This window comes from Carettochelys insculpta, chromosome 2 (genome assembly GCF_033958435.1).
Source record: "Carettochelys insculpta isolate YL-2023 chromosome 2, ASM3395843v1, whole genome shotgun sequence".
In the NCBI taxonomy this organism is placed as follows: domain Eukaryota; kingdom Metazoa; phylum Chordata; order Testudines; family Carettochelyidae; genus Carettochelys; species Carettochelys insculpta.
This window is the reverse complement of record NC_134138.1, coordinates 193,812,729-193,838,600: the sequence shown is the minus strand read 5'-3', so window position 1 is coordinate 193,838,600 and position 25,872 is coordinate 193,812,729. Positions and strand designations below refer to the sequence as shown.

General features: G+C 46.2%; 1 long non-coding RNA gene across 1 annotated transcript in view; it reads right to left on the bottom strand.

Moving 5' to 3' along the window:
• Positions 1 to 2,191: 2,191 nt before the first annotated feature.
• LOC142008784 (uncharacterized) overlaps positions 2,192 to 25,872 on the bottom strand; it is an 89,432-nt gene continuing 65,751 nt past the window's right edge. Inside the window, exon 3 of the long non-coding RNA XR_012644227.1 lies at positions 2,192 to 2,210. This is a non-coding gene — a long non-coding RNA (uncharacterized LOC142008784). The remainder of the gene's footprint in view (positions 2,211 to 25,872) is intronic.

The following is a 25,872-nucleotide window of genomic DNA, read 5'->3' as shown; positions in this document are numbered from 1 at the left end:
AACTGCCCTTGGCTCTGCCCCTTCCACGCATGGACCCACCCATTCCAGAGGCACAGAGCTGGACCCCCCTTCCCACTTTGCCCCAGGACCCAGGGCAGCTGTCAGCCCCACTGCTTGCACTTACACCTGAGGAAAGGGCGGAGGAAGAGAAATGGACTTTATGATTTGGTTAGGAGGACTGGAGTGTTAAGTAGTGCTGGAACTGGCCTACTGGAGAGTGAGAGGCTGAAGTGCCTGGAGTTAGCATATGGGGAACTGAGGTATGGAAGGTCACATACGCAGAGAAGAAAAGGAACTCTTGTCTCATGGAGCAAAGCAGTTGATTTTTATGATAACTTTCGTCCATAATGGTGAACATTTTAATCTCTTTAACCCTAAAAGCCATATACAACATACGACATATTTTGCCTGTGATAGTAAAAGTTGCAGGGGGTGGTGGTTTGAAGGTAATGCTCTTACTCAAAATAAGTGGTCTTATATGTGTCCTCTTCTTATTATGGCTTCTGCCAATTATCAAAGCGATTCATGTTTCACATAACAGTGGGAGGTCTGCTGGAACAGTGATTTTGTGAAATCTCTAATCAGTTATCAGTGCTTGGCAAATCAAGGAGATCAATGTAAAGGAAGACATTGATTCAAGCACAAAAGGTCTTAAATAATAATAGAGCAATTGGAGGAATATAAAAATTAATGGAAAAGTAAATTAATTTGTGACTGATTTTCCCTCCCCCATCCAACACCACTACCGATTTGTCCTAGCAGGAAAGTCCCTCACTCAAGTAAAATTAGCAGTGACATCATACTTTGTATTTCATCAGTGTTAATTCTTAAAATGAAAAGATAGCTAGATAAATGGAAGAAATCAATGTTTAATCTGAGAGAAACAATAGCAGAAATCATCTGCAAGAATGATATGGTATTGGACTCATTTTTAAGATAGAGCCCTTGTCACAGGGTTTTTCTTTTTATATCTGGGTTGCCTCCTTGTGGCTTATCTGGGGATTAGCTCTTGACTGGTCTGACAGTCCCTTCTTTGGTTGTTTATCCTGTAATGTCTGCCCCTCTCTGGACTTGGCGTGGTTATTATACTCCTCTCATTCTGGGGTATCAGTAACTTGACAGACTGACTGGATGCTACCTTCACCAGTTCTGTGCTGCTAGTTCCCACTGACCACTTGGGGAACCCAGGCCTGTCTGCTACTCAGGATGTCAGCCCAGAGGTTCTATGCCTGATAACCACAGTCTTCTCAAGCACCGACCTGTTCCTGTTTCATTAGGCTCTTTCCTACCTCTCTCCTCCATCTTCTGGGCTGCCTGTAGAATTACCCCTGGAGCTTCCTCCTCTTCCCAGGGCTATGTCATCCCTCTCAGCTTCTTGCCCAGTCTGTACTCTGAGGCAGAATCCCCAGGTCAGTTGGTACCTAGCCAACACACTGTTCACTAGGAAGTGGCTGCAGGACTCCATCCTGTAGCCCCAGTTTGATCTCTCTTTTTTGGGGGGAGGAGGGGGTGGATGGGTGGGGCATTGGCACAGCAGCCTCTGGCTGGGAGACTATGACTGCTATCTACCGCAGAAGCAAGAATTCAGTTTCCCATTCCCCTTTCTGTTTGCTTTAAAAAAAGCAAACAGAAAAAAAGCAAATACTTTTTTTAAATGCTACTCCCATTTTCCCAGTCCTCTTATGAGTCTTTTCAGACAATATTCTTTCACCTTGAGACCTCTCAGCTCTTCATAAAGGTTCTTGCTGGGTAATTCTCCTGCGTTGCCACAGCAGATATTCGAGCATTTCTTTGACTTTGTGTGTGTTGCACAACCCATCTTTAGTAAAATCTAAATTACCATCCATGCCACGGTGACCTGTTAGCACTTTAAATATAGCTACTTCTTCTGTCAAAGTTGTTGAGTATAACATTATCCCCAAATTTAGAACGTATTTCTTAGAATGCTTGTTTTTTCCCCTGCCCACTGCCCCCCACCTTTAGTCCATAGTTCTTGCCATTCCGTTAAATACTCTTAACTAAACTTCTGACATCCTGTTTATTCCAAATGATCTTTAGATCAACCTCCTCATTTTTCCTGCTTTACCTGTTGTTTTATTGGCCAGTAGTCTGATAGGCACCAGAATCCACAGTATAACGATATGTATTCCTAATTGTACTATCTCTGTCGTTAAGAACTCTATATTGTTAAGTCTTTCTTACTTTTTTACCTACAAATGAGACAAAAAATGCACAAGGGTCATTGCACACTATTCCTGAAAAATTTATTATTTTCTCATTTTTGCCATATAATTATAAAATGAGTGGATTGGAATAAAAATATTATACTTACATTTCAGTGTGATACTTGAACCTGTTTTTCCACTTCTGAGCCTTGTCATCCTGGGAGGCACTGAAGCAACTCCAACAATTAAAGTTTTCCTCTACATGGAGCCTATTTGTACTCTCTGCTTTGATGGCAGTCATAGTAGAAAATGAGACTGCACAAAAATATGTTGACCCAAAGGTAACAGAGCATCCAAGGCATAGTTTCCAAAGTTAGCACATCCTGTCTGTATTTAACACCACAACTTAGTTTGCATGGAGTCATTAAACTTCATTTGCAGACCACTGTCTGAGGACAGTTTAAGATGACTTTCTTCTGACTGGCTGAGAGGTTACTGCTGTTAACATGGGACAAAATATATGGGTTCCTTACTAAGCTGAGTTGAGCTGAGTTGTGTTATATGTTGAGAAAATGTGACTTGAATTCAGATTTCAAATGCTGTTGTAGAACTTGTTCAAATTGTTTTTCATTCTAAACTAGCAGGTTTCAAAATCAAAGTTTCTTTGAAAAAATTCTACTGAGTTATCTGCATGCACAGGGTGTTGTGTCTTCAAATGTTGTAGCAAATGCACCAGCTTCATATTATTATTTTATAGTTTCTCTGCAAACACAAACACAAAGCTTGAAGTGGATCGCTATTTATAGATGTGAATTGCAAAGCAATATATTCTTTGCAGAACTGACTATGAAATTTTTCCAGTCATTTTCAATTTCTTACAATTTTCACCGTTGCTGTTCCCACTGCTTCCAGATCCTCATTTCACAAATTTATCCATTTTTATATTGCAACCATGCACATACCGTGGCAACTTTAATATTATTAACATGCTTGCATGTATCAGTAAATGACAGCATTCATGATTAATACAGTGCATATAAGCACTTTACTGGATAATACAGAGAGTAGTACAAACGAGATATTGCCTTGAAAAAAATATTTTAGTTCGTACAGAATTTGCTATTACTTTTAGTGTGTAGACTGTTGCAAAAGTAGGCAATATGTACCCAAATTAAAGTACCCATTGGGAGACCTCTGCATACGCCCATGGATATGAGTATCCCTGGCTGAGAAAAACTGATATAGCCAAAATTACGATAAGGTGGGTGCACAACTTGTTGACCAGCCACACTCAAAGTTTAGTTCTCAATGGATTGCTGTCAAACAGGGACAGACCATCTACAGGGTCCTGCAGGAGTCAGTCCTGAGGCTGGAACTATTAAATGTTTTCATAAATGATTCTGAAAATGGTGTGGAGAGTATTCTTAAAAAATTTTCAGTAGATACCAAGATGGGTATAGCTGAAAGCACTTTGGAAGACAGGATTAGAATTCAAAATGACCTTGCTAAATTAGACAACTGATGTGAAATCAACAAGATGGAATTTAATAAAGACAAGTGCAAAGTACTATGCTTAAAAATCAAATGGATTCCTACAAAACAAGGAATTAATGGGTAGCCCATAGAACTGTTGAAAAGGATCTGAGGTTATAGCGGGTCATGAATTGAATATGTACCAACAAACTGAAGCAGTTGCTAAAAAGGTCTCATCTTTGGTTCTCTTAACAGGTATGTGATATATAAAACATAGCAAGCAACTGTCCTGCTCTACGCAGCACAGTATTGTTCAGCTGGAGTATTTTGTCCAGATCTGTGTGTCTCACTTCTAAAAGGATGGGGTGGAGCAGTACATGGGGGATAACTAGACTTTAGAAAGGCATTAGTTAACGTCTCTCATGACTTTCTCAATAACAGACCACTAGGCACATGAAAGCTAGATAGAGCTACTATAAGATGGGAGCATAGCTGGTTGGGTAACCTATCCCAGAGAGTAGTTCTCAATAGTTCTTAGTCATGCTGGAAGGGCATAAAGAGCGGAATTTTTCTGCAGGGATCAGTTCTGGGTCCAGGCCTATTCACTATTTTCATCAATGATTTGTATAATGGCATAGAGAGCACACTTATACTATTTATGGGTGATATCAAGCTGGGAGGAGTTGCTAGTGCTTGGAGTATAGAATTAGAATTAAGAATGGTCTGGGCAAACTGGAGAAGCGGCCTGAAGAAATTCAATAAAGACAAATGCAAAGTACACCCCTTAGGAAGGAATAATCAGTTGCATACCTATAAAATGGGAAATGACAGCACAGGAAGGAATACTGTGGAAAGGGATCTTTGTGGCTCACACTCAAGCACAAGCTAAATAGGAGTCAACAGTGTAACACAATTGAAAAAAATACTCTGGGATGTATTAGCTGGAGTGTTATAAGTCTACACTAGTCTAGTCTACACTACTGTGGGTCACCAATCTAAGTTACACAACTTCAGCTATGTGATTAACACAGCTGAAATCAATGTATTAGATTTACTTACCATGGTTTCGTGGAAAAAGTTGACATCAGACGCTCTTCCGTCTACTCCACCAACACTTCTTGTTCTGTTGGAGTACCCAGTTGATGGGAGTGTGTTCAGTGGTTCATTTATTATATTTACTCTACATGATAAATTGACCCCTGCTGGAGCAATTTCTGCCTGATCAGAAAAGATGTAGACAAACTGGAGAAAGTCCAGAGAGGAGCAACAAAAATGGTTAAAGGTCTAGAATAGATGACCTATGAGAGAAGATTGAAATAACAGGATTTGTTTAATCTAGAAAAGAAAAGACTGAGAGGGGACATAACAGTTTTCAAGTATCTAAAAAGTTGTTATAAGGAGAAGGGAGAAAAATTGTTCTCCTTAACTTCTGATGAAGGACAAGAAGCAACTGGCTTAAATTTCAGTAAGGGGGAGGAGGGGCTAGGATGGACATTAGAAAAAATATGCTAACTGCAAGGGTGATTAAGTACTGGAATAAATTGCCTAGGGAGGTTGTGGAATCTCCATTACTTGGGATTTAAGAGCAAGTTAGACAAACATCTGCTACAGATTATATAGATGGTACTCAGTCTTGCCATGAATGCAGGAGACTGGATTTGATGACCTCTTGAAATCTCTTCCAATCCTGTGATTCTATAAAAGATGTGGACAAAAGGAAGAGAGCCCAGAGGAGAACAACAAAAGTGATGAAAGGTACAGAAACCCTGTCTTATTAAGAAAGGTTAAAAACAAATTGTGCATGTTTCGTTTTAAGAACAAAAATGGAGGTAGGACAATATATTAAGGGCTGCTATAAGGAGGATGACCAGAAATGGTTTTCCATGTCCACTGAAGATAGAACAATGAGTATATGCAACAATGAAGATTTAGCAGATATCAGGAAATCTTTCAAAGAATAGCGATAGGTATGCATTGGAACTGACTGCCAGAGAAGGTTGTGGATCCCCTTAAAAACTTCACTGATTAACAGAGTCAACACATACCTAGCATGGATGGTCTAGTTTTACTTGATCCTGCTTATGCGTAGGGGACTAGACTAGATGATCTCAAGATCCCATCCATCCTGAGCTACTGGAGGTGGTTTAGAAATAAATATGTGAACTGTGCCAGGAAGCAAAGTGAGCAGCATGTGTCACTAGAAGGGTCTTTTCCCCAGTGAAGGCCTGTTACAAACTAAAAACTTCATATTGCATTTGCCCATGAAAGCTTATGCTCCAAAATTTTTGTTAGTCTATAAGGTGCCACAGGACGTCTTGTTGTTATTGAAGATACAGACTAAAACGGCTGCCTCTCTGAAACATTGCAGGGGTGTCAGTTCTCAAAATATGATATACAGTTGGTACCCACTGATGAGACAATGAGCCTAGTACACATTCTTGGACACAATTTCAGTAATAAGGAATACATTTGGCTCAGTTACAACAGAGCTCTGCTGGATTCCTATCTGTGGGTTTTATTTCAGCTCCCAGCAAAAAAGGTTCTGTAAATTAGAAGGCTGGCAGTAAGCAATCACTGGAGAATTGGATATGCCTTTAGGTAACTTTCTGATTGAAGGATCATTTCCTTCCTTATTTTCACAGCTTGGGGCTGCTTGATGAAAATCCATACCAAAAACGGAATTCTGTCACTTTATTAATCTGTTTGTTTCATAATGACTACTCTGGGGAGAATACAAAGGAGTTGTGCAAACTGTTGCTGTATTATCTAGACAGCAGGGGCAACTTCAGCAATGGTGGTTTTGTGTGCAGGCGGGAGGGGGACTGATTAACTTTTTTTGGTCACCTTTTCTGGTCTTTCGCTGTACATCTTTTCACCGCTGCAGGCGTCCTTCATTTGAAAGGTGGGGCTATAAAAAATGCCTCTCTTAATCTGTTCCTAACATGTATTTAATGACCTTTCAGATATATTAAGATTAGTAGGCTCTCAGATACGCAAATCTATTTACGGTTCTATGATATCAGCACACACCAGCAGATGGACACAAACTTATTCACAAATGCATACAGTCGGGAGAGAAAAACAATGGTGGGCTTGTCTCGCTTTGCTTCTTCCCCCCACCACTGCCAGTGAGTGTGGAGGGTGGGGAAGGGACCCTTACAGCCAGCTCTGTCCCCAGGGTCCCAGCTACTGCTATCTTAGGATCTGGGGTCCTGGCTGTCAGCCCAGGCGCCCAGCTGCTATCCACATGCTCCAAATCCTGACTCCTGATCCCGCATGCCAGCACTTTGCTTCCAGCTTCAGCTGGGAGTGTGGGGAGAGGACAGGGGTAAGCTTTGGTGTTCACCACCTCATTCTTCAAAGGTGTTAGCATGTCACTGGCTGTGAATTTAATGCACATAAGCAGAAGTGCTTTCTTTCAACCCCTGTGTGGATGCACTCATTCCACAGGTAATAAAATAAAATAAAATAAAATAAGTGTGTCCTGATTTTCTGCAGTGCTACCTTCTTCCATACAGAGAACTATAGTTTCTTCACTTTGGAAAGTAAGCATACACTTGTGGTTAATTTGCTTTAATGTATGTGCATTATATTCACAGATTAAGTTAATTCATCTTAAATTGAGTGTTCCTGTACACATGAGCCCTTGTCAAAAGGAAAAAAAAGCAGACCTGTAGCACTTTAAAGACTAACAAAATAATTTATTAGGTGATGAGCTTTCGTGGGACAGACCCACTTCTTCAGATCTGGAAAATTCTCAGGATCTTGGTTTGCTTTAAATCTGCTGACCCGTGAAATCACCAAGTTTAAAATCTACCACAGAAAAAGTGAGAATTGGTATAAAAGACAAAACAAAAACTGTTCTAACCTGGATCTATAAGGTATTACTAGTGCTGCAGTTGCCAGTTACCTTACCTATTCATCTGAGATAAATTTATCTCGGTTCACTACTAGGAAACCTTGCCATATGTCACCTTCAGTGTAAGCAAATGAATCACGGGTGATGAATATTTACTGTAGAACTGCTCATTATTCAACCAAGACTGCATGTACTTCCCTAAAATAATGTTTAATTGTAGCTTGTCATCTGCTGTAGCGTGAAAGTGGGGGGAAAAAAGAGCCAACCCTTTTTAATGAGTTGTAAATGTAAATGTTCATTAATCATCTACACTGGTAATAAATAACTACTGACCTGTGACCACAAACGCACTGTTTTACAAAGCAAAATGAAAATACAAGTCTGCGAGTACAACAAGCAACGGACCTTCCCCCACAGCCCCCCATCATGCTTTATAAAAAGTACATTATGAATATAAATATATATAACTTAGACAAAATGTAGAGGGTGACCATTCACCCCGTATTTGGCAGGATGGTCCCATATTTGGAATGCCAAAAAGACGTCCCTACTTATTTTTTAAAAGGGACAAATTGTCCCATATTTGGGCTGTCCCACAGCTGACCTTTTCTACCAGAACCTGTGCAGACGAAGCTGCTGGCCAGAGAGCAGGTAGGTCACTTCCCTGAGCCTCGGGGAACCAGGTGGAGTGTGGGCAGCTGCCATCCCTGCCACTTCCGTGGGGCTCCTGGGGAGTGCTGTGGCTGCCACTTCCCCGGGAGGGCTGGTAGCTGCCACTTCCCCAGAGCTCCCAGAGAGTGCTGGCGGCTGCTGCTTGCTCCCCAGCACCCTGGGGCTTGGTGGAGCCAGGAGGAGCCACCCCTCCCCTCCATATTTGGGACAGGGAGATATGGTCGCCCTAAAACTTTAGCTTGAACCCATCATTTTCAGTGGTATCATCTGCTGTATCTGTAAATCCTATTTTTGCCATAAATCACTTTTATATTTGAAGTTAAGAAGTTTCTACATATGTGTGTCCCAAATGTTTGTCTCTGCGAAGACTGCAACAGGAGATGTGGCTACCCTATGGTGAGAGTCTGGCTTGTGAGGGGATAGCCGTACTTAGCCAACAAAGGACCTTTCCTGGGTGTTTGCTGTAACATTATGACCAGTGAGTAGGCAGTGGCTGATTGCCTAAATAGGACAGGCATGGGTGATTTCACTCATGTGAGAGTCTCCATCTTGCAGAATACACAAGGGCTATGTCCACATTACAGTGCTCTTCTGAAGGAAGGAATCTTCCAGGAAACCTACTTTCGAAAGATCCCATCCACACACAAAAAACAGTTTGAAAGATGGATCCACTCTTTCAAAAGAGAGCAGTCACACAACCCCGGCCACTCTTTCGAAAAAATGGAGTAGGAAACACCGCTGACAGGGTCACATGGCTGGCAAGCCCTTCCAAGAGCCCTGGCCAGTCGCTCTCTTAAATGGCCCCTCCCAAACTCTGCCTTCCAAACACGCTTGGGCCTGCCTTGCTGCAGACAGCAGAGCAGACCTGGCTCAGGGACCAGACTCCCCCATTCTAGAGTGACGTTGAACCCCAGCAAGGTGGGGTGGGCAAGGTGACCATCAGGGCCACCCTCATGGAGGTAAGACATGCTTGAGTCATACACCCACTATGGGGAAGAGAAGAGGGACTCCTGGGCAAGAGGGACCCTCAGTGACCAGGGACAGGGGTACAAGGAGCCAGGTCAAAGAGGCAGGGGATACTCTGCCACCTCACCCTCAACACATGCCCCGCGGGGGGGCCCAGAGGGATCGGGGGGAAGAGGGCTGGGAGGGGGCAGGGGAAGATGGGGCTGGGCGCAGCACACCACAAACTCACAAGTGCGTGCACTCTCCATCCTGAGCAGGTCGTCAAGGTGATCAGCATGATGCATCTCCAGAGGGTTGTCCGTGCTGAAGACCTGGACCGTGAGCACTCTGGATGGGACCCATATTGCCAGCCATGCCCCGGACCTCAGAGCGGGCCACTTCATCAATCACAAGGGCTACCACTCGGTGGTGGTGCTGCAGGCTCTGGTGGGCCACAAGGGACGCTTTATGGACAGCTGCATGGGCTGGTCGGGCCTGGCCCATGATGCGCAGATCTTCCGTAACTCCAGCCTGTGCCAGATGATGGAGGTGGGGACCTACATCCCCAGTGGGAGCTCCCGATCAGAGACGTCACCATGCCCCTGTGCATGGTGGCAGACGCAACCTAACCCCTGCAGCCCTGGCTCATGCAGCCACACACTGGCCACCTGGACCCTACCCACGAGCTCTTTAACAGCCGGCTCAACCAGGCACGCTACCCCATAGAGGCTACGTTTACACTATCACCCCCCTTTCGAAAGGGGGATGCTAATGAGACACTTTGGGATATGCTAATGAGGCACTGCAATGAATATGCAGCACCTGATTAGCATAACGGCAGCCGCGGCACTTCGAAGGAGCCACTTTCGATCATGTGCAGCTCATCTACACGCGGTCCTTTTTGAAAGGACCCTGCACACTTCGAAATCCTCAAATTCCTATAACCTGCTGAGCCAGATCTTGTGGTCTCCCCCAGCCAAGGCGCAGAGTTGAGGTTACCACCACCCTGAAAAACAATGCGCACACGCTGTTGGACCACAGTTCTGCAGCTGTCTGGAGTGTGTCTGGACTGGGGCCGGTGGTTATAACAGTGCGTTCAGACAGACATTCTGCAGCAGCTGGCATTTCGATCTTTGGAATTTTTATCACAATTTCTGACCATCACATGGTATCTGTGCTGAGGGGAGGGGCTACTATTATGCCTCTGCCATGGATCTTTCTGATCTTGTTTAATGACCCCAAAGTACAGTCACACAAAACAACATTGCACATTCCACCAGGTCCAGAATGAAGGTCAAGTAGAAACCAACAAAATCAGCGGCATTGCAGTTCAAGGACAGATAAGCTCATTCTAGCTTCTTCCACTGAACTAACTGCTGTACAACCAGGGAGTCTGCTACCGCAATAACAAGAGCTGAAGAACCTGCAACAAATCAATGTTATGCAGATAGGCACTGAGCTTAACAGAACCTATTCCAGCCTCATTCCAGCCAAAACCTCCTCCCACCTGCTTGTCTGAACAACAAAGACTCTGAAGGGAATTTGAGAGGTGGCTGGAGGCGAAGCCGTGAAGATAACTGGCTAAAATACTGCGCTTGTGAAGGAAGATTAATAGATTGTTCACTCTTTGTTTAATGACAGTGGGATTCTCTCCTTTATCTGTTTCCTGGGGGCTACCTGGCACATATAAAACCCAGTAGTTGTGTATGGGGCTCTTGAGACTTTTAGAGGACACTCCACGTGTCAGGTGTTTCAATAAGGCTGAGTTCAAAATGGGGTGTGAGGCGTGAGACTGACAACATTTTGTTCTTCTCACTGTCTCCCTCTACCCCCATAATTCATTTTTTCAGATGTCAGCCTTTTCCTCCTCACCTTTTGGAAGGGTTCCTGAATACTAATGAGATAATGCGCAGCCTTAGCCCAGTCAGTTATTTTCACATTATTAATTCAGATTCCAGATAGCCAACGCAACATGTATGGCCCATTGGCAGAATTCTGACAGATTAAACACCAGGTATTTTTAATATTTTACATACCTACATAATAAACAGGCACACAATAAGAAGGCAGCTGTCACTGGCAGGAAAATTTTCATTCTACTCATCTATAATCTCTAGCTCTGAATACAAAACAGTCACGTGTTTTAGGTTTTAACCTTTATGAGAAAAAGAGAGACACATTCCCTGGTGGAAAGAAGCACTAATATCTCTAAAATTTCATATGTCAGATAAGAATTAATCATTAGGCATCTATGACATTTGAAATTCATTTCTACACAATGGAATGGACAGGAGATCATGAGTGGCAGTGTCTGGACTGAATGAAATAGCTGAGGGTGAAGGTGAATGTTCCCCCGAAAGTCTGTGAAAGGGGTCATATTTAAATCAGAAAGTTTCTCGATTATTTTATGAGGTTGAGAGTTTCAGTGACACCAACTAGCTTCTTGGATTTCCAAGACCAGCATCTGATGAAGTGAGTCTGTGCTCATGAAAGCTCATCCTCAAAACTTTTCTGTTGGTCTATAAGGTGCCACGGGACCCTTCATTGCAACTAACTTCTGACTTCTACTAACCTTGGAGCTGGAAGTACGTCACAACATTGGTTAACCAAGGTTGCTCCATGTTTGCGAGTGACAAGTATGGCCCTTTTTCTTTCAAAACAAAGTTACAAACAGTACCATGTAAATGGGAGGATTTCAAAGTGTTCTCAGGCTCTCTCTTTCGTACTACCAGTCCAATAGATTTACCTTTGCACATTTGGAACTGTGACTCTCATTAATAACTCCATGAACATTCAATTTACTGAATGCCAAAATGTAAGGTAAGCTACAAGTATTGAGTGAATTGATTTGCCTTTTACACAAACTACCACCAAAAATTATTTTGTAAGTCACGTTTGAACAGGAAGTATCTTCAGAGCACTTATTTAGTTTCTATTCATTTAGCACTTCAAGCAAACATTATTTACTTTCTTAAAAACTTTTCTCCTGTGTTTGCACTTAGATCTTTTCATATTAAGTTCTCATATACAAGCTATTTTTCCCTTAGAAGTAGCATACTTATTTAATAACACAGCCCAAAAACTAAGCAACAAACCATGAAGTGCGTCACTGAAGAAGAAACAAGGCTTCCTCTATTATCACCGCGGTAGGAAGCCCTGTTACTTGCAATCAATAGTAACAACACAACACAGCCAACCAATAATCATAGTACTCTATACCAGGAAAGAAGGAGCAAACCTTTCTTTTCAAAAACCTATGAATTAGTAAAATGTTGTTTTGGTTAAATTTCAAGCACCAAGAAGCATTCATAGAGATCACCTGCAGAACATGTGTTTTACTCCTCTGTTTTTCTGTGTCAAAAAAATTAAAAATTCTGTAGCAAAAATATAAAAATTCTGTGCACAGCATTTTAAACTTCTGAAAAAATCTATATAGTATATTTGTCAAAATAATGCTGTATAATCCCTCTGGTTTATATTATTGTGGTAATTTATTTAAACTACAATTCAGTGGATGAAGAATGAGACTGAGGAGCGTTGTAGGAAATCCTCAAATATCTTGCCTAGCAGTAATGTAGGTAGGTTTCATCCTCTATTTCTAGGTATTAGTCAATAAATATAGGCAGCCATATGCTTGGTGCAACATCACAGGCAACTGACGAGTAAGTGAAGGGTGGGGAAACAAACCCACAATTCATAGAATACACTAGAAGAGGAAGGAACCTCAAGAGGTCATTAAGTCCAGCTCCCAGGCCTCATGGCAGAACCAAGCACCATCTATGTCATCCCTGTTAGATATTTCTCCAACTTAGTCTTCAGTACCTTCAGTGATGGAAAGTCCACAACCACCCTAGGCAATTTATTCCAGTACTTAACCACCCTGACAGTTAGGAAATGTTTCTTAATGTTCAACCTAAACCTCCCTTGCTGCAATTTAAGCCCATTGCTCCTTGTCCTATCCTCAGAGGCTAAGGAGAATAATTTTTCTCCTTCCTGCTTGTAACAACATTTTAGGTACTTGAAACCTATCATCATCTTAGCCTTCTCTTTTCCAAATTAAAACAAATCCAGTTATTTGAATCTTCTCTCATAGGTTATATTCCTAGACATTTAATCATTTTAGTTGCTCTTCTCTGGACTCTATCCAGTTTCTCCACATCTTTCCTAAAATGTGGTGCCCAGAACTAGACAAAGAATTTCAATACAGGCCTAACCAGCGCAGACTAGAGCAGAAGAATGAACTCTCATGTCTTGCTCACAACACTCCTGTTAATGCAGCCCAGAATCATGTTTGATCTTTTTGCAACAGTGTCACACAGGTGACTCATATTTAGCTTGTGGTCCACTATGACCTCTAGATCCCTTTCTGCAGAGCTCCTTCTGGGGGAGTCCCCTTGTATGTGTGAAACTGATTGTTCCTCCCTAAGTGAAATACTTTGAATTTGTCATTATTGAATTTCATCCTATTTTCCTGAAACCATTTCTCCAGTCTGTCCAGATCATTTTGAATTCTGACCCTCCAAAGTACTAGCAACCCCTCCCCGCTTGGTATCGTCTGCAAATTGATACTGGCTACTGACCATCTCCAGAAAAGTGAGTAGAAAAGAGTTCATAACGCACATTTTGATAGGAAATTATTTCTGTCCAAAAAACTAGACTAGTTCTGATCACTAAAGCACCATAAAAATGTACAGGGTTACACTCTTCTTTACACCATCTGTCATTGGAATGGAGCCTTAAAACTTTTACATCTGTTTTATACCCTGGAGGGAATGCACAACGACCCTGGGAACAATTCACTATTCAGGCAGGCTGCTACATTCTGCTCTACCTGAGGGTACAGAGCACGTCTTACCCCTAACACCTCAGGAACACCCTGAAGTCCTGCCCCTCCATGCCATGTGCGCTGCAATAGCAAGTGAGAGGAACAGAGTGTCTCTTTTGCTCTCCCACCTCTCACATACACAACTGTATTACATGTTTACTTTCTGCTCTGGACCAACCTTCTGGGACAGGTGGCTGCTCTCTATATTCCCTTTGCTTCCCCATCTGAAGCCATTTTTCTGCAGGAAGGCAAAAAAGCTGCAGGGGACATGAATACTGCACATGCACAGTGACACAGAATTCCCCCAGGAGTGGTGTTCATGCATAGAGCCACAGTGGGGCTAAGCTAGGACTAGGCCTGAAACAGAATCAATGAGAGACTTTGGGTTCCATGCCCCTGAGATCTGACAGCCCGTGCTTGCAGTTTTCAGCTGTGTTCAGACCAGAATTAGAAAATACAGAAGGAGGGAACTGAGGTTCTGGGCGTCCCCCGGACCAGATTAAGTGTGCTGGGGGTCTGGGTGGGACCCAAATGGGGGCTCAGGGTTCAGCATGTGGGAAGGAGCTGCTGGGGAACAGGTGAGGGGTCTGAGCAGGAGGGAGGGTGCATGAACAGGCAGAGGCTGGGGCTCTGGGTGGGAGGGAAGGTGCAGGAGCAGGGGTGGGAAGGAGTCTGGAGGGAGATGGAGGGAGGGAAGGTACAGGAACAGGGTGAGGGTTGCAGGAGGGGCAGGAGCTGAGTGGGGTGTCTGGGAAAGAGGAGAGGGCAGGAGTGGGCTGAGGTGGGGGAGAATCTGGACGAGGTGGGGGGCTCTTACTTCTGTGCACCAACCTCCTCCCCGCTTCCCCAGCTGGGGGAATGGCAGCAGGGAGGAAGAACTCTCTAGAGAGGCTTTTCTCTCACCACTCCCAGGTACTGCCCCACCCCCACCCCACCCCAGAATTCTAGCCAGTCACAGCAGCAGGAGGAAGCCTCTCTTTCCAGGCAGTCCTATGCCGCCATTCCTCCAGCAGGGTGTGGGGAGGAGGGGCAGCAGTGGCGGCACTGCATCCTGCCCCTACCAGGCAGAGCCCATGGGCAGGATCCAGCTCCAGCTTGCCTGACTCCAGCCTGCCAAGCTCAGGGCTCCGAATCCCCCACCCGCCACAGGCCAGATGCTGGGGAGAGGAGCCCTGAGTCTTGGGAGCTGGATCCAGGCAGCCTGCAGACCAGGGGTTCCCTACGCCCGTTTAGTTTATAAACTCTTCATGCTCTGAGGTCGTTCGGTGTACTGCACCTAGCACAATGTGACTGTAACATCAGAAGGGGATACTGTGCATACAAACAGAAACAGCAAATAACAAAAGTGAACTTACTTCTGACAACACTGGTATCACTATCTGTCAATTGCTCTGTAACATTCTGCGGTATTTGCAGTGAACCAGGAAGAATTAGTTTTCTTGATATGGTCACTCCTATGACTACTGGAGTGTCTTTAGTAAAGCAAAAGGTACTGACTAGCACGTACTGAGCACATTTTTCTGGGCTTTATGGGATTTCCCTTTTCATTTTGTATTTCACCTTCAAAGATGAGTATATCTGCCATGTGTGTAGAACCACAGAAGAGCTCTTCTTCCAGTAATATTAGCTGTATTATGTTAATTCCAGCTGTGCAGTCCTGTTCCTCCACACAGGCTACGTCTACACTAGGACACTACACTGAAGTAGACTATTTCGAAGCAGCAACAGCGAAATAGGCTACTTCGATGCGTATCATCTACACGTCCTCCAGGGCTGGTGCCATCGACATTCAATGTCGAAATAGCAACGGGGAATGTCGAAAGGAGTTGCCCCAGAAGGAAACGCAGAGCGTCCACACATACAAGCGTTCCCTGTCGAAATAAGGGGCCAGGAAAGCCTGTGGATGGGGTCACAGGCTGGATTAGTCCTTCTGGGGCAACAGCAAGCCACTCCTTTAAAGGGCCTCTCCCAGACACACCTGGCCTGCCCAGCACAAGGTCTGCAGAGCGCTAGCCACACACTCGCAGGCTGACGCACAGCAGCCATGGACCCCCAGCAGCAGCAGCAGCAGCAGCAGCAGCACCTGGAAGCTTTCCAGGTTGTCACCCAGGAAGCAAGCGCCCTGCTAAGTGCTGCACAGGAGGCCGCCCAGCAGCTCCTGGCAGAGGAGCCCTCCCCAGGGGCAGACAGGGATGCCCCTGACCACCAGGCTCCCCTGTTCCTCCCCCACCAGGTGTTCCACCGCCTCTGGAGCTACCCCACCAGCTCTGAGTGGTGGGAGCAGCTGGTCATGGGGGAGTGGGACGAAGACATGTGCCTGCAGAACTTCCGCATGTGCCGGCAGACCTTCCTGGAGCTCTGCCAGTGGCTCACCCCCACATTGAGGCACCAGGACACCTGGATGCTGCGTGCCCTCCCCATCGAGAAGAGGGTCGCAATAGCTGTCTGGAAGCTGGCCACTCCAGACAGCTACTGCTCCGTGGGACACCAGTTTGGAGTGGGAAAGGCCACAGTCGGGGCCGTCTTCATGGAGGTAAGGAGGCCTGGGCAGGCACCCACTGAGGGGGCGGGGGGCCATAGAGGGGGGCCCGGGTGTGGGGCTGGGGAGGGACGGGTGCTGGGGAGGGAGGGGCTGGGTCGGGGGGTACCCAGGAGAAGGGTGCCTGGAGGAGTCAGGGAGGGAGGGACTGGACAGGGTGTGCCTGGGAAGGTGCCCAGGAGGGGGGGCTCAGGAGGAGGGGACTGGGGCACCCTGCACACCTTCATAGGCATTTGCGTTCCCTCCCTACAGGTGGTCCATGCGCTCAATGCCATACTGTTCCAAAGGGTTGCCCGAGTCGGGGACCTGGACGCAGCTGTTGCCAGATTTGCTGCCATGGGGTTCCCGGACCACAGCGGGGGAAGATACATCAACCAGAGGGGCTACCACTCCGAGGTTCTTCACGCCATGGTGGACAGCCGGGGCTGCTTTCAGGATGTCTATGTGGGCTGGCCCGGCTGTACATGACACCTGAGTTTTTAGGAACTCAGGCCTGTGCTGCCGGCTGGTGGCAGGGACCTACATCCCCCAGAGGGATCTCCCTCTGGGGGACACCACCATGCTCCTCTGCCTCGTGGCGGACGTGGCCTACCCCCTCCAGCCCTGGCTCAGGTGCCCATATACCAGCCACCTCACCGCCAGCCAGGAGCAGTTCAAAGCCCAACTGAACCACACCCACCACGTGGTGGAGAGGACCTTCGGCTGCCTGAAGGTCTGCTGGCAATGCCTCCTTGCCCGCCTGGACATCGGCCTCCAGAACATCCCCTAGGTTGTGGGAGCGTGCTGTACGTTCCACAACATTGTCGAGAGCAAGGGGGAGGCCTTTGTCCAGGGGTGGGCAGTTGACGCCAGCACGGGCTTCCCCAGCCGGCCACCGTACCCAGTCGCCAGGCCCACCGCGAGGGGGTATGGGTCCATGAGGCCCTGCAGGCCCATTTTGATCAGGGAGACCCCTGAGCACCTCCCTGGCCTTCCCCAGAGGGCCTCCTGCACACCGCCCACACACCACCCCAACTGCCCGCACACCATTCCTCCAACAAGCACACATCTCAGGTTCTTTGGAAAATAAAACTGTGGATTATTGAATACTTCTAAAACTATCTAATGTGCACAACAAAAATTGGAACCAATACACAAAAAGGGACAACTATATACAGATGTGGGGCAAGCGGATGGCTCGGCCATCGGCCTATCAATCTGGGGTGGGGGTAGAGGGATGTGACCCCCGGTGGGTATGGGTCGTGGCCCCCTCCCTTGTCTGTGGTCCCTGGTGCGGCCGGCTGGGGGATGGGAGGACCAGCAGGTATGACCGAGATACCTCCACCGGTCGGTCTTCAGCCCCAGTGGGCTCCAGTCCTGGGGGGCTGTCAGGCAGCGCGGCAGGTGGCGAGGCAGGCGGTGCGGCAGGTGGGGTGGCAGGTGGTGAAGCAGGCAGCGTGGCAGGTGGCGCGGCAGGTGGGGCAGTGGTCGAAGGAGGTGGGGCAGCAGGCGGGTGGGGCATCGGGTGGAGCGGTAGGGAGGGCAGCAGGGGAGGCAGCGGGGGGTGGGAGCCAGGCAACAGCCTCCTGGAGCAACCCAGCTATGTCCTGGAAGATGCCCATGAATTTCTGCCACACTGCCCGGCGCCAGGTGGACTCCTCCCTATCAAAACAGAGAGCTGCCAAGAGCTGGGGGTCCACAGGGGCCATCCCCTGGGTCTGGTGGTGGAGTGCCTGTCCTGCTGGCCTCAGAGGTGTCCCCGGGCACTGGTGGTGCCTGACCTCCATCGGGCTCTCGGGGACCACGGAGGGTGCCTGGCTGCCTGGGGCCTTGGATGGTGCAGCTGCGGAGAGGGAGAGAGGGAGGGGAAGGCTGTTAGTACTGTGCCCTGGCCCATGGCCCATTCCCCCATCCCCCCTTGGGTGCTGTGTCTCCATCCCCCCATCAGCGGGTGTGGTGTCCCTGTTGGGTGGCCACATTGCATGGTTCCCCTGCCCCCGAAGTTAGGGCACAGTGCTGTCCATGGGTGCGGGTGCTGACGGGTGCTGATGGCCATGCCGCCATCCTGGAACCGTGCTGTGGCTGGGCAGTTACAGGTCAGGGTCCGTTGGGGGTGTGTGGGGCTCCCGGTGGTGTCTGGTCCCCCCTCCCCATGTCCCGGGGGTGTGTGCCCTGTGGGGTACGTACCTGACCATCCGCTGCTGTGGTCGGGGGAACCCCGGTGGGCAGATGCCCAGCTGGTGCTCCGGGAGGGGAGGTCTTTGAGGAGCCCCACCTCCTTGCTGTGGGACCCCTCTTCTGCCGTCCTGAGGGTTGACTCCTCAGGTGGTCCCCGGGGTGCGGGTCTGGCCTCCAGGCCAGACTACGGCTCTGAGGCCTGCTGGGACTCCTCAGCTGCAGTATCCAACGTGGCCTGGGGGGAGGAGGTGTCCCGGGGGCCTAGGATGGCCCCGAGCTCCCTGTAATAGGGGCAAGCGGCAGGGGTGGCCCAGACCGGCTGTCTGAGTCCCAGCCCCAGGCATAACCCCCTGCCACAACTCCTTCACCTTGCTCTGGACATGATCCAGAGTGCGGGCAGGGTGACCCCGGGCGGCCAGGCCCTCGGCCAGTCGGGCAAACGCTTCTGCATTCCGCTGCTTGCTCCCCATCACGTGGAGCACCTCCTCCTCACCCCAGAGCCCCAGCAGGTCGCGGAGCTCGGCCTCCAACCAGGAGGGGCCCCACTGCTTTTTGGCCCCCCATTTGGCTCACGAGGGTCCCTGGGTCCCCCCAGGGGAGGAGCCCTGGGGGCGCTCAGGTGGTTGGCTGGATGCTATGGTTGAGTTGGGAGGTTCGAGGCCTCTGGAGGGCGTGCAGGGCTGCCATGTGCATGTGCTGCTGCCTGCACACTCTCAGCTTCCTGCCACAGGAAATCCAGGTCCATGCTGCTTTAAGGGCTGCTGTGCGCGGTGATCATAGAGCCCCACAGGGGCTGGACAGCACATCTCAACCCCTCAGCTGATGACCACCATGGAGGACCCTGCTATTTCAAAGTAGTGGGACGCAGATCGTCTACACACGCCCTACCTCGATGTTGAACGTCGAAGTGGGGTGCTATTCCCCTCTTCAGATAGGAATAGCAATTTCGACGTCTCGCCGCCTAATGTCAATTTCAACATCAAAATAGCACATGGCGAGTGTAGACATGACGCGTGCTATTTCACCGTTGTGCCAGCTACTTCGAAGCAGCTGGCTAGTGTAGACGCACAAAGTGGGTCTTTGCCCACGAAGGCTTATGCTCATACATTTCTGTTAGTCTATAAGGTGCCACAGGACCCCTCGTTGCTTTTGCACCCATAATGTCGCCCTCTTTCTCTCTCATAAGATTAAAAACCAGGAATTAATAATACTTTGACATGGTATGAAAATGTTTAGCAGAAAAGCACATTTTACTCACACTCAGTACCAACACTAGCTATTTCTAGATTAACAAAATGTGTATATTGGGGGAACGTGGAATCTGAGGAAATGAACACTGAGCAGGCAATTTATTTCAAGCATGACAGCTGTCTGCCAAAAAGATTAATAGACATCTGATGCTTAACACTAGAAACATATCAATTGTCAGCACATCAAAACATTCTTGAAGAGTCAGTTCCAATAGTTCTTTAGGATAAATGCTACCATTCAGACCATTGCTGGGTGATCATCTAATTACCTGTCTCAACCCACTCATTAATCCGTGTATCTAATTGTTATCTGGGCTTACCTAAAAATAAAAGTCTAACTAGTAGTATGAACCAAAATACATGAAAAACAGTCTTTACAATGGAGGATATTTTTTAATGCACTCTGCCTGTTCCATTCATTTAAAACACCCTTCCAGGTAGTCTACCTGGGTAGTGATGTGAGGTGAATCTCAAAACAACTGGTTAATGCAAATGGATATTACATAAAAGTAATTTTGTCTTAACACTTATCTAGGCCTTTCATTCCACAGAATTTACAAACGGTGACTGAGATACAATTTATAAAATGGCCTCATGTCATCTGTCACTGAAATGCAGCTATTTTAGACCTTAAATGTGGCAATTGTTTTAACAGCAACAATGCACAAGAACTTAGGACAGGAAGTGAAGAAATACTATAGTATATTGGAACCTCAGGGAGATTTAAGGCAGGCAGGATGTACATAACTGAGTGGGACATCAAATTTAACTCCTCTACATGTGGGAGGAATAAATTGCCATCCAAAATCTACAAAGGGGTAAGAGGTGTTTTAAATTCAACCTAACTTAAAAGCTGTATCTTCATCATCAGCGACTCCTGTGCTGAGTCACAGCCTGAGCTCATCTCAAACAGTGTTCTTCAAGCTTGCCTCTTTCCTTCTGAGGTCCAGCCGCACTGGCTTGGCTGTGTCTGAGAAGGACAGGATTTGCTCCAAAGTGCCTCAAAGATTGTTCAGCTATTTGTAGCTGGCACCTGAACTATGTGACACCACCCACTGTTAGAGCCACAGCTAGCCAATAGGGTTGCCAATCATGGAAGGAGTGTATAAGGGGCAAGGGGAGGCAATGCCTTGCCTGGATCTTAATGCTCAATCTTCCCCCCTTTTTTTTTCCTATTTGGATGGTTTCTGACTGGTAAGTTTTCCTCCTAAGTGGATCTATTAACTGAAAAGGGCTTTCAGCTTGCCAGATCTATTAGCACAGCACTGAACCTATGCAAGAGGCATTCAGTGGTAAGGAAGCCATTTAACAAGCATGCTCCAACACTGGATTTACTGACACAAACAACTTGTGCATTAGTATGACTACAGGACCTTAATTTTGAAATTTGCTTTTAAATAATCGCTGAAGATTATAAACCATATTTCTAAGCAATGCTTGCATAGATTTTTAGATGCACCGTCTGAGTAGTCAGCTTTGGTGTTAAATGCTTGGATCTTCAGACATACAGTTTTTTAAATGATTTTTTTAACAAAACACCTTTTCCTAAATTACACATTTTAATTTTAATCATTATGATACAAAAAGTTGTTTCCAATAGTCTTCCTGTCCTTTCTATCCATCCCTAATCTTCTTTTACCCCTCTGTTGAAGAGAGCTGTTTAAAGGAACAACATCCCTTTTCTTCCAGACAGCTGGACAAATGAGTTTCCCTTTATTTTCTTCCGACAATTTAATTAAAAGTTTTAAGAGAACCCTCCATCAAAATCAGTACATTAGTAATATATAAAATCCTTTTTTATACCTAAAATCTTTGGAAATATATTTTTAGCATAAACATATAATGACATTTCATAAGCATGTCTATTGTTATGGAAATCAGACAAAGTAAATTAATGTTCCCTTGTATTAAAAGCAGTGAACTTGGTTACGAGCGCTCTAAACTGCTCTGACTAATTTAATGTCTTTGTTTCAGTGTGTTAAATATGCAGTATTCTTGCATGATTACTCTATGAAGGCTTAAGAGTACATCTAAAGTACAGAATCAGCTTGGAAATACTGATGAAGAAAATGTAAAACAGAAGAGCTGCATCATGTATTCCATAATATTTAATGCTGTATTCATCAGGAGAACTGACTTGCCCTCCCTACAAAGTTTTTGAAAATAAAATCTCAAATAAACTTCAGGATATGTCAAAAAAACATGTGAATGACATTTTTTATCTCCAAATTCAGTGCTTTTTAATAGGTACATTCAGCATGTCCAGTCTTCACAATCTGGCATGAAGTGGAAAATATACTTGATTTTCTTTAAAAAGAAACTTTAGAAAAGTGTCTTCCTCCCTTCCCCCCGCCCATGCCATTTGCTACCTTTGGGCTCAGGGATTTAGCTGCAAGGAGTGAGCAAAGGTAGGGAGAAATAGAAGGAGACACTGGGGCTGGAGCCTGGGTGTAGCAGGTGTGGAGTCAGGGTGGGGTCATAAGCTGGACAGCTTGTCTGCCCAGGCAGCAGCTTCGTCCGCTGCCCATGTTGCCAATTTTGGCTGGCAGTGATCCTGGAGATTTTATCACAACACAAACTTTAATTGAAAATTGATCTTTAATTCTTGGCAGCCTCAGGCCAGTCCTAGAGGGTTGGCAACCATTTAAACCAGAAACAGACAAAATAAAAACATCAAGTTATAGATTTAATTTCTGCTGTTAGTGCAAGGCCACTACAAAAGCTGATTTCTACAAGTAGAGACAGCTCAGTAGAAGAGAATGTCACTTTGGTAGAGAACAAGAAATTGCCAAGTTAGTATGAATAAAGAAGGATCTACTGAATTGGTACTATTTATAATAGATCAAGGTAAGGACAGCCCTAGCCCTGTGGCCATCAGCCCAGTCCTGGCCTGGCAACTGGCCCTAACCTTGTGGCCACTGGCAGATAGCCAACCCCGTGGTCACAGCTGGGCAGCTGACACTTGCCTGGCAGCTGGTCCTAGAGCCCCAGCTGGGAAGCCGGCCCCTCTGCCAGCTGGGCAGATGGCTCCTGGCTCTGATGCCATCAGCACTGGCTGGATAGCTGGCCTGGGGCCACTGACCATAGCTTGACAGCTGGGTGCCCCGGTCCCACAGCAACCGACCCCACGCTACAAGAGCACTTGCCGGTTAGTTGAGCTTGCTGGTTATCCAAGTTGTGGATAACCCGGCTTTTACTGTACAACTTTTCTGTGAGTGTTGTATATCTCTTAAGATTCAACTCTTGCACATTGTTTCCTACACATACCCCTTCATGTACGGAAGATGACACAATGCTAGTTACACAATATGCAAAACTAAGTAAACTCAAACTATACTCTCATATTTCCATGGCATAGCCAGCATAGCTTTCTCCCATACACTTCTCACCCTGATCAGATATGTGGAAGATGACCTAAAGTGTGGGTTTGTCTACACACAGAATAGCACTAGTTCAACTTGGCATTATTTTAAAGTGATAGGGTTAAACCAGTGCAAAATACTGCAAACATATATATTTCAGTATAGGTTACATGGAACAGGAACATGAAATCAGTCAATCTTAAACAAGAACAAAGGTATCCACACATTCATTTGCTCTGGTTTAATTATACAAACAGGAGCTTGTGTATAGACGAAGGCTGTATCTGCACTAGACATACACTATAGATCTCTTCTGACAAAACTTCTGTCAACATATCACAGCCACACACAAAAGGGGATCACTCTGTCAATCTGCTCTGTCAACAGAAAGCAGCCAGATGGCCCAGATGCTCTCTCGACAGGATGGCTAACTTGAAGCACAGCAGACAGGGCTGCCTGGTGACCTGGAAGCCCTGTCTGTTGACAGAGGGACCCCTGAAGCATCCACATAGCTTTTTTATTGACAGATTCTTTCAAGAAATGTGTTCTGGCTCATGGGGAAAGGCAGAAGGCTATTAATGAAAGTGCTGAGTTCTGTGAACAGCATGTCAACAGAACACATTTTTAGTGTGGATGCTCCATGGGTTTTTGTCGACCAAACCCTCTAGTGTAGACATAGCCCACCTCTGATGTCTGGTCTTTTTCCAAAAAAATCACTGGTTTAACTTTAATGTGTTACAAGTATGATTTTAATCAGCAATGCATGAATTGGTGCAACTGTATGCATGGATACTCTAAAATAGATTTTCACCTATCGTATCTGAGTTTAGCTGGCTCTGTAAATTTACAGGGAGATACTACATTTAAAGAGCCAGTTTTAAATTTATATACTGTGTCCACATTGGGATTTACAAAGGTTTAAACTGAATCAGTTGCATGTAGACAAGCCTCACATCACACAGACTACTAAGCGCTCTCAAATACGACACAAACAAAGCAGGGTAGAGCTTTGAATGAATGGCAACCACTGCTACAGATGTCCTTCAGACTGAAATGGGGAACACAACAGTTTCTTGCTGATGTCTGTGTCCTTAATTATTACAGACAATGGCAGATTCAGTGTCATTATTGTACTGTACGCACAGAAAATCTGTCTCTACCAATTATCTAACATTGTGACACACCAGCACACACAGTGAAGACTTCTTCTCTATTGGGTTCACCATTCTCAGTCAGTGTCTGGAACTAAGGGTTGATCTACACTGTCACTTAAATTGATGTAATCTACCTCACTTAGGGGTGTGAAAAAACACCCCTCTCAGCAACACAAGGTACAGCCACCTCAGCACTGTATATATCAGTGCTATGCTGACAGGAGACAGTGGCTGTGTCTACACATGCCCCAAACTTCGAAATGGCCATGCAAATGGCCATTTCGAAGTTTACTAATGAAGCGCTGAAATGCATATTCAGCGCTTCATTAGCATGCGGGCGGCAGCCGCGCTTCGAAATTGACGCTCCTTGCCGCCGCGCGGCGCGTCCAGACGGGGCTCCTTTTCGAAAGGATGCTGCCTACTTCGAAGTCCCCTTATTCCCATGAGCTCATGGGAATAAGGGGACTTCGAAGTAGGCGGCGTCCTTTCGAAAAGGAGCCCCGTCTGGACGCGCGGCGCGGCGGCAAGGAGCGTCAATTTCGAAGCGCGGCTGCCGCCCGCATGCTAATGAAGCACTGAATATGCATTTCAGCGCTTCATTAGTAAACTTCGAAATGGCCATTTGCATGGCCATTTCGAAGTTTGGGGCACGTGTAGACACAGCCAATATCTCCTGCTGCCAGAACTTCCACCTCTAGTGGAGGTAGAGTAATTACGCTAATGGCAGAGTGCTTTCCTATTGGCATACAGCACCTTCACTAGGTGTGCTGCAGCTGTGCCAATATAAAGCTTTAGTGTAGTTGTAATGCCGACAGGCGGAATCTAACCTGGGACCTCTGGAGCTTAGAGTATGAGCCTCCACTGCATGAGATAAAAGCCAGCTGTCTATTAGCTGAGGCTGTAGAGATGACACATTAGTCTGTCTGTAAGTGGTCTTGGGACAGTGAAACATACCCAGAAGGTGTGAGCATTACATAAACTTACCCTAAGTGATATGGGAAAAGTCCAACAGAGAAAAGAGCTGTTGTATGTGGAGGATGTAGAATCCGAGCAAAATGGAGAAACTACAGAAAGAAAAGGCAGAGGGATGAGAACGATCTGCAACAGACTTCAGGGCCATGAAACCAAGAAAAAATGCATCACACTTTGTTCAATGTTGGTTATTCTCACTTTTTCCAAATGGAGCTTGGAGCTCAGTCTCTCCTCATACAAAACACCTCCCTAGGCCTGATACAAGATGTCCGAAATCTCCTCTCTGCAGCAAAGGGCGGGGAAGTATGAGCAGCACTGGCCAGGAAAAGAACATGCCCCAGAAGCCTCTGTTCCTTAGTTTAGTAGCACAAGCTGAAATTTATGTGATGGTTGCACTCCACAATGAGGTAAGATCCAGATTTATTTACCAAGTAAGCTAATGCAGAGAAGCCTCCTTCTCAAACATATTGATTCAAGAACTGTTGATAGTTTGAAGCTT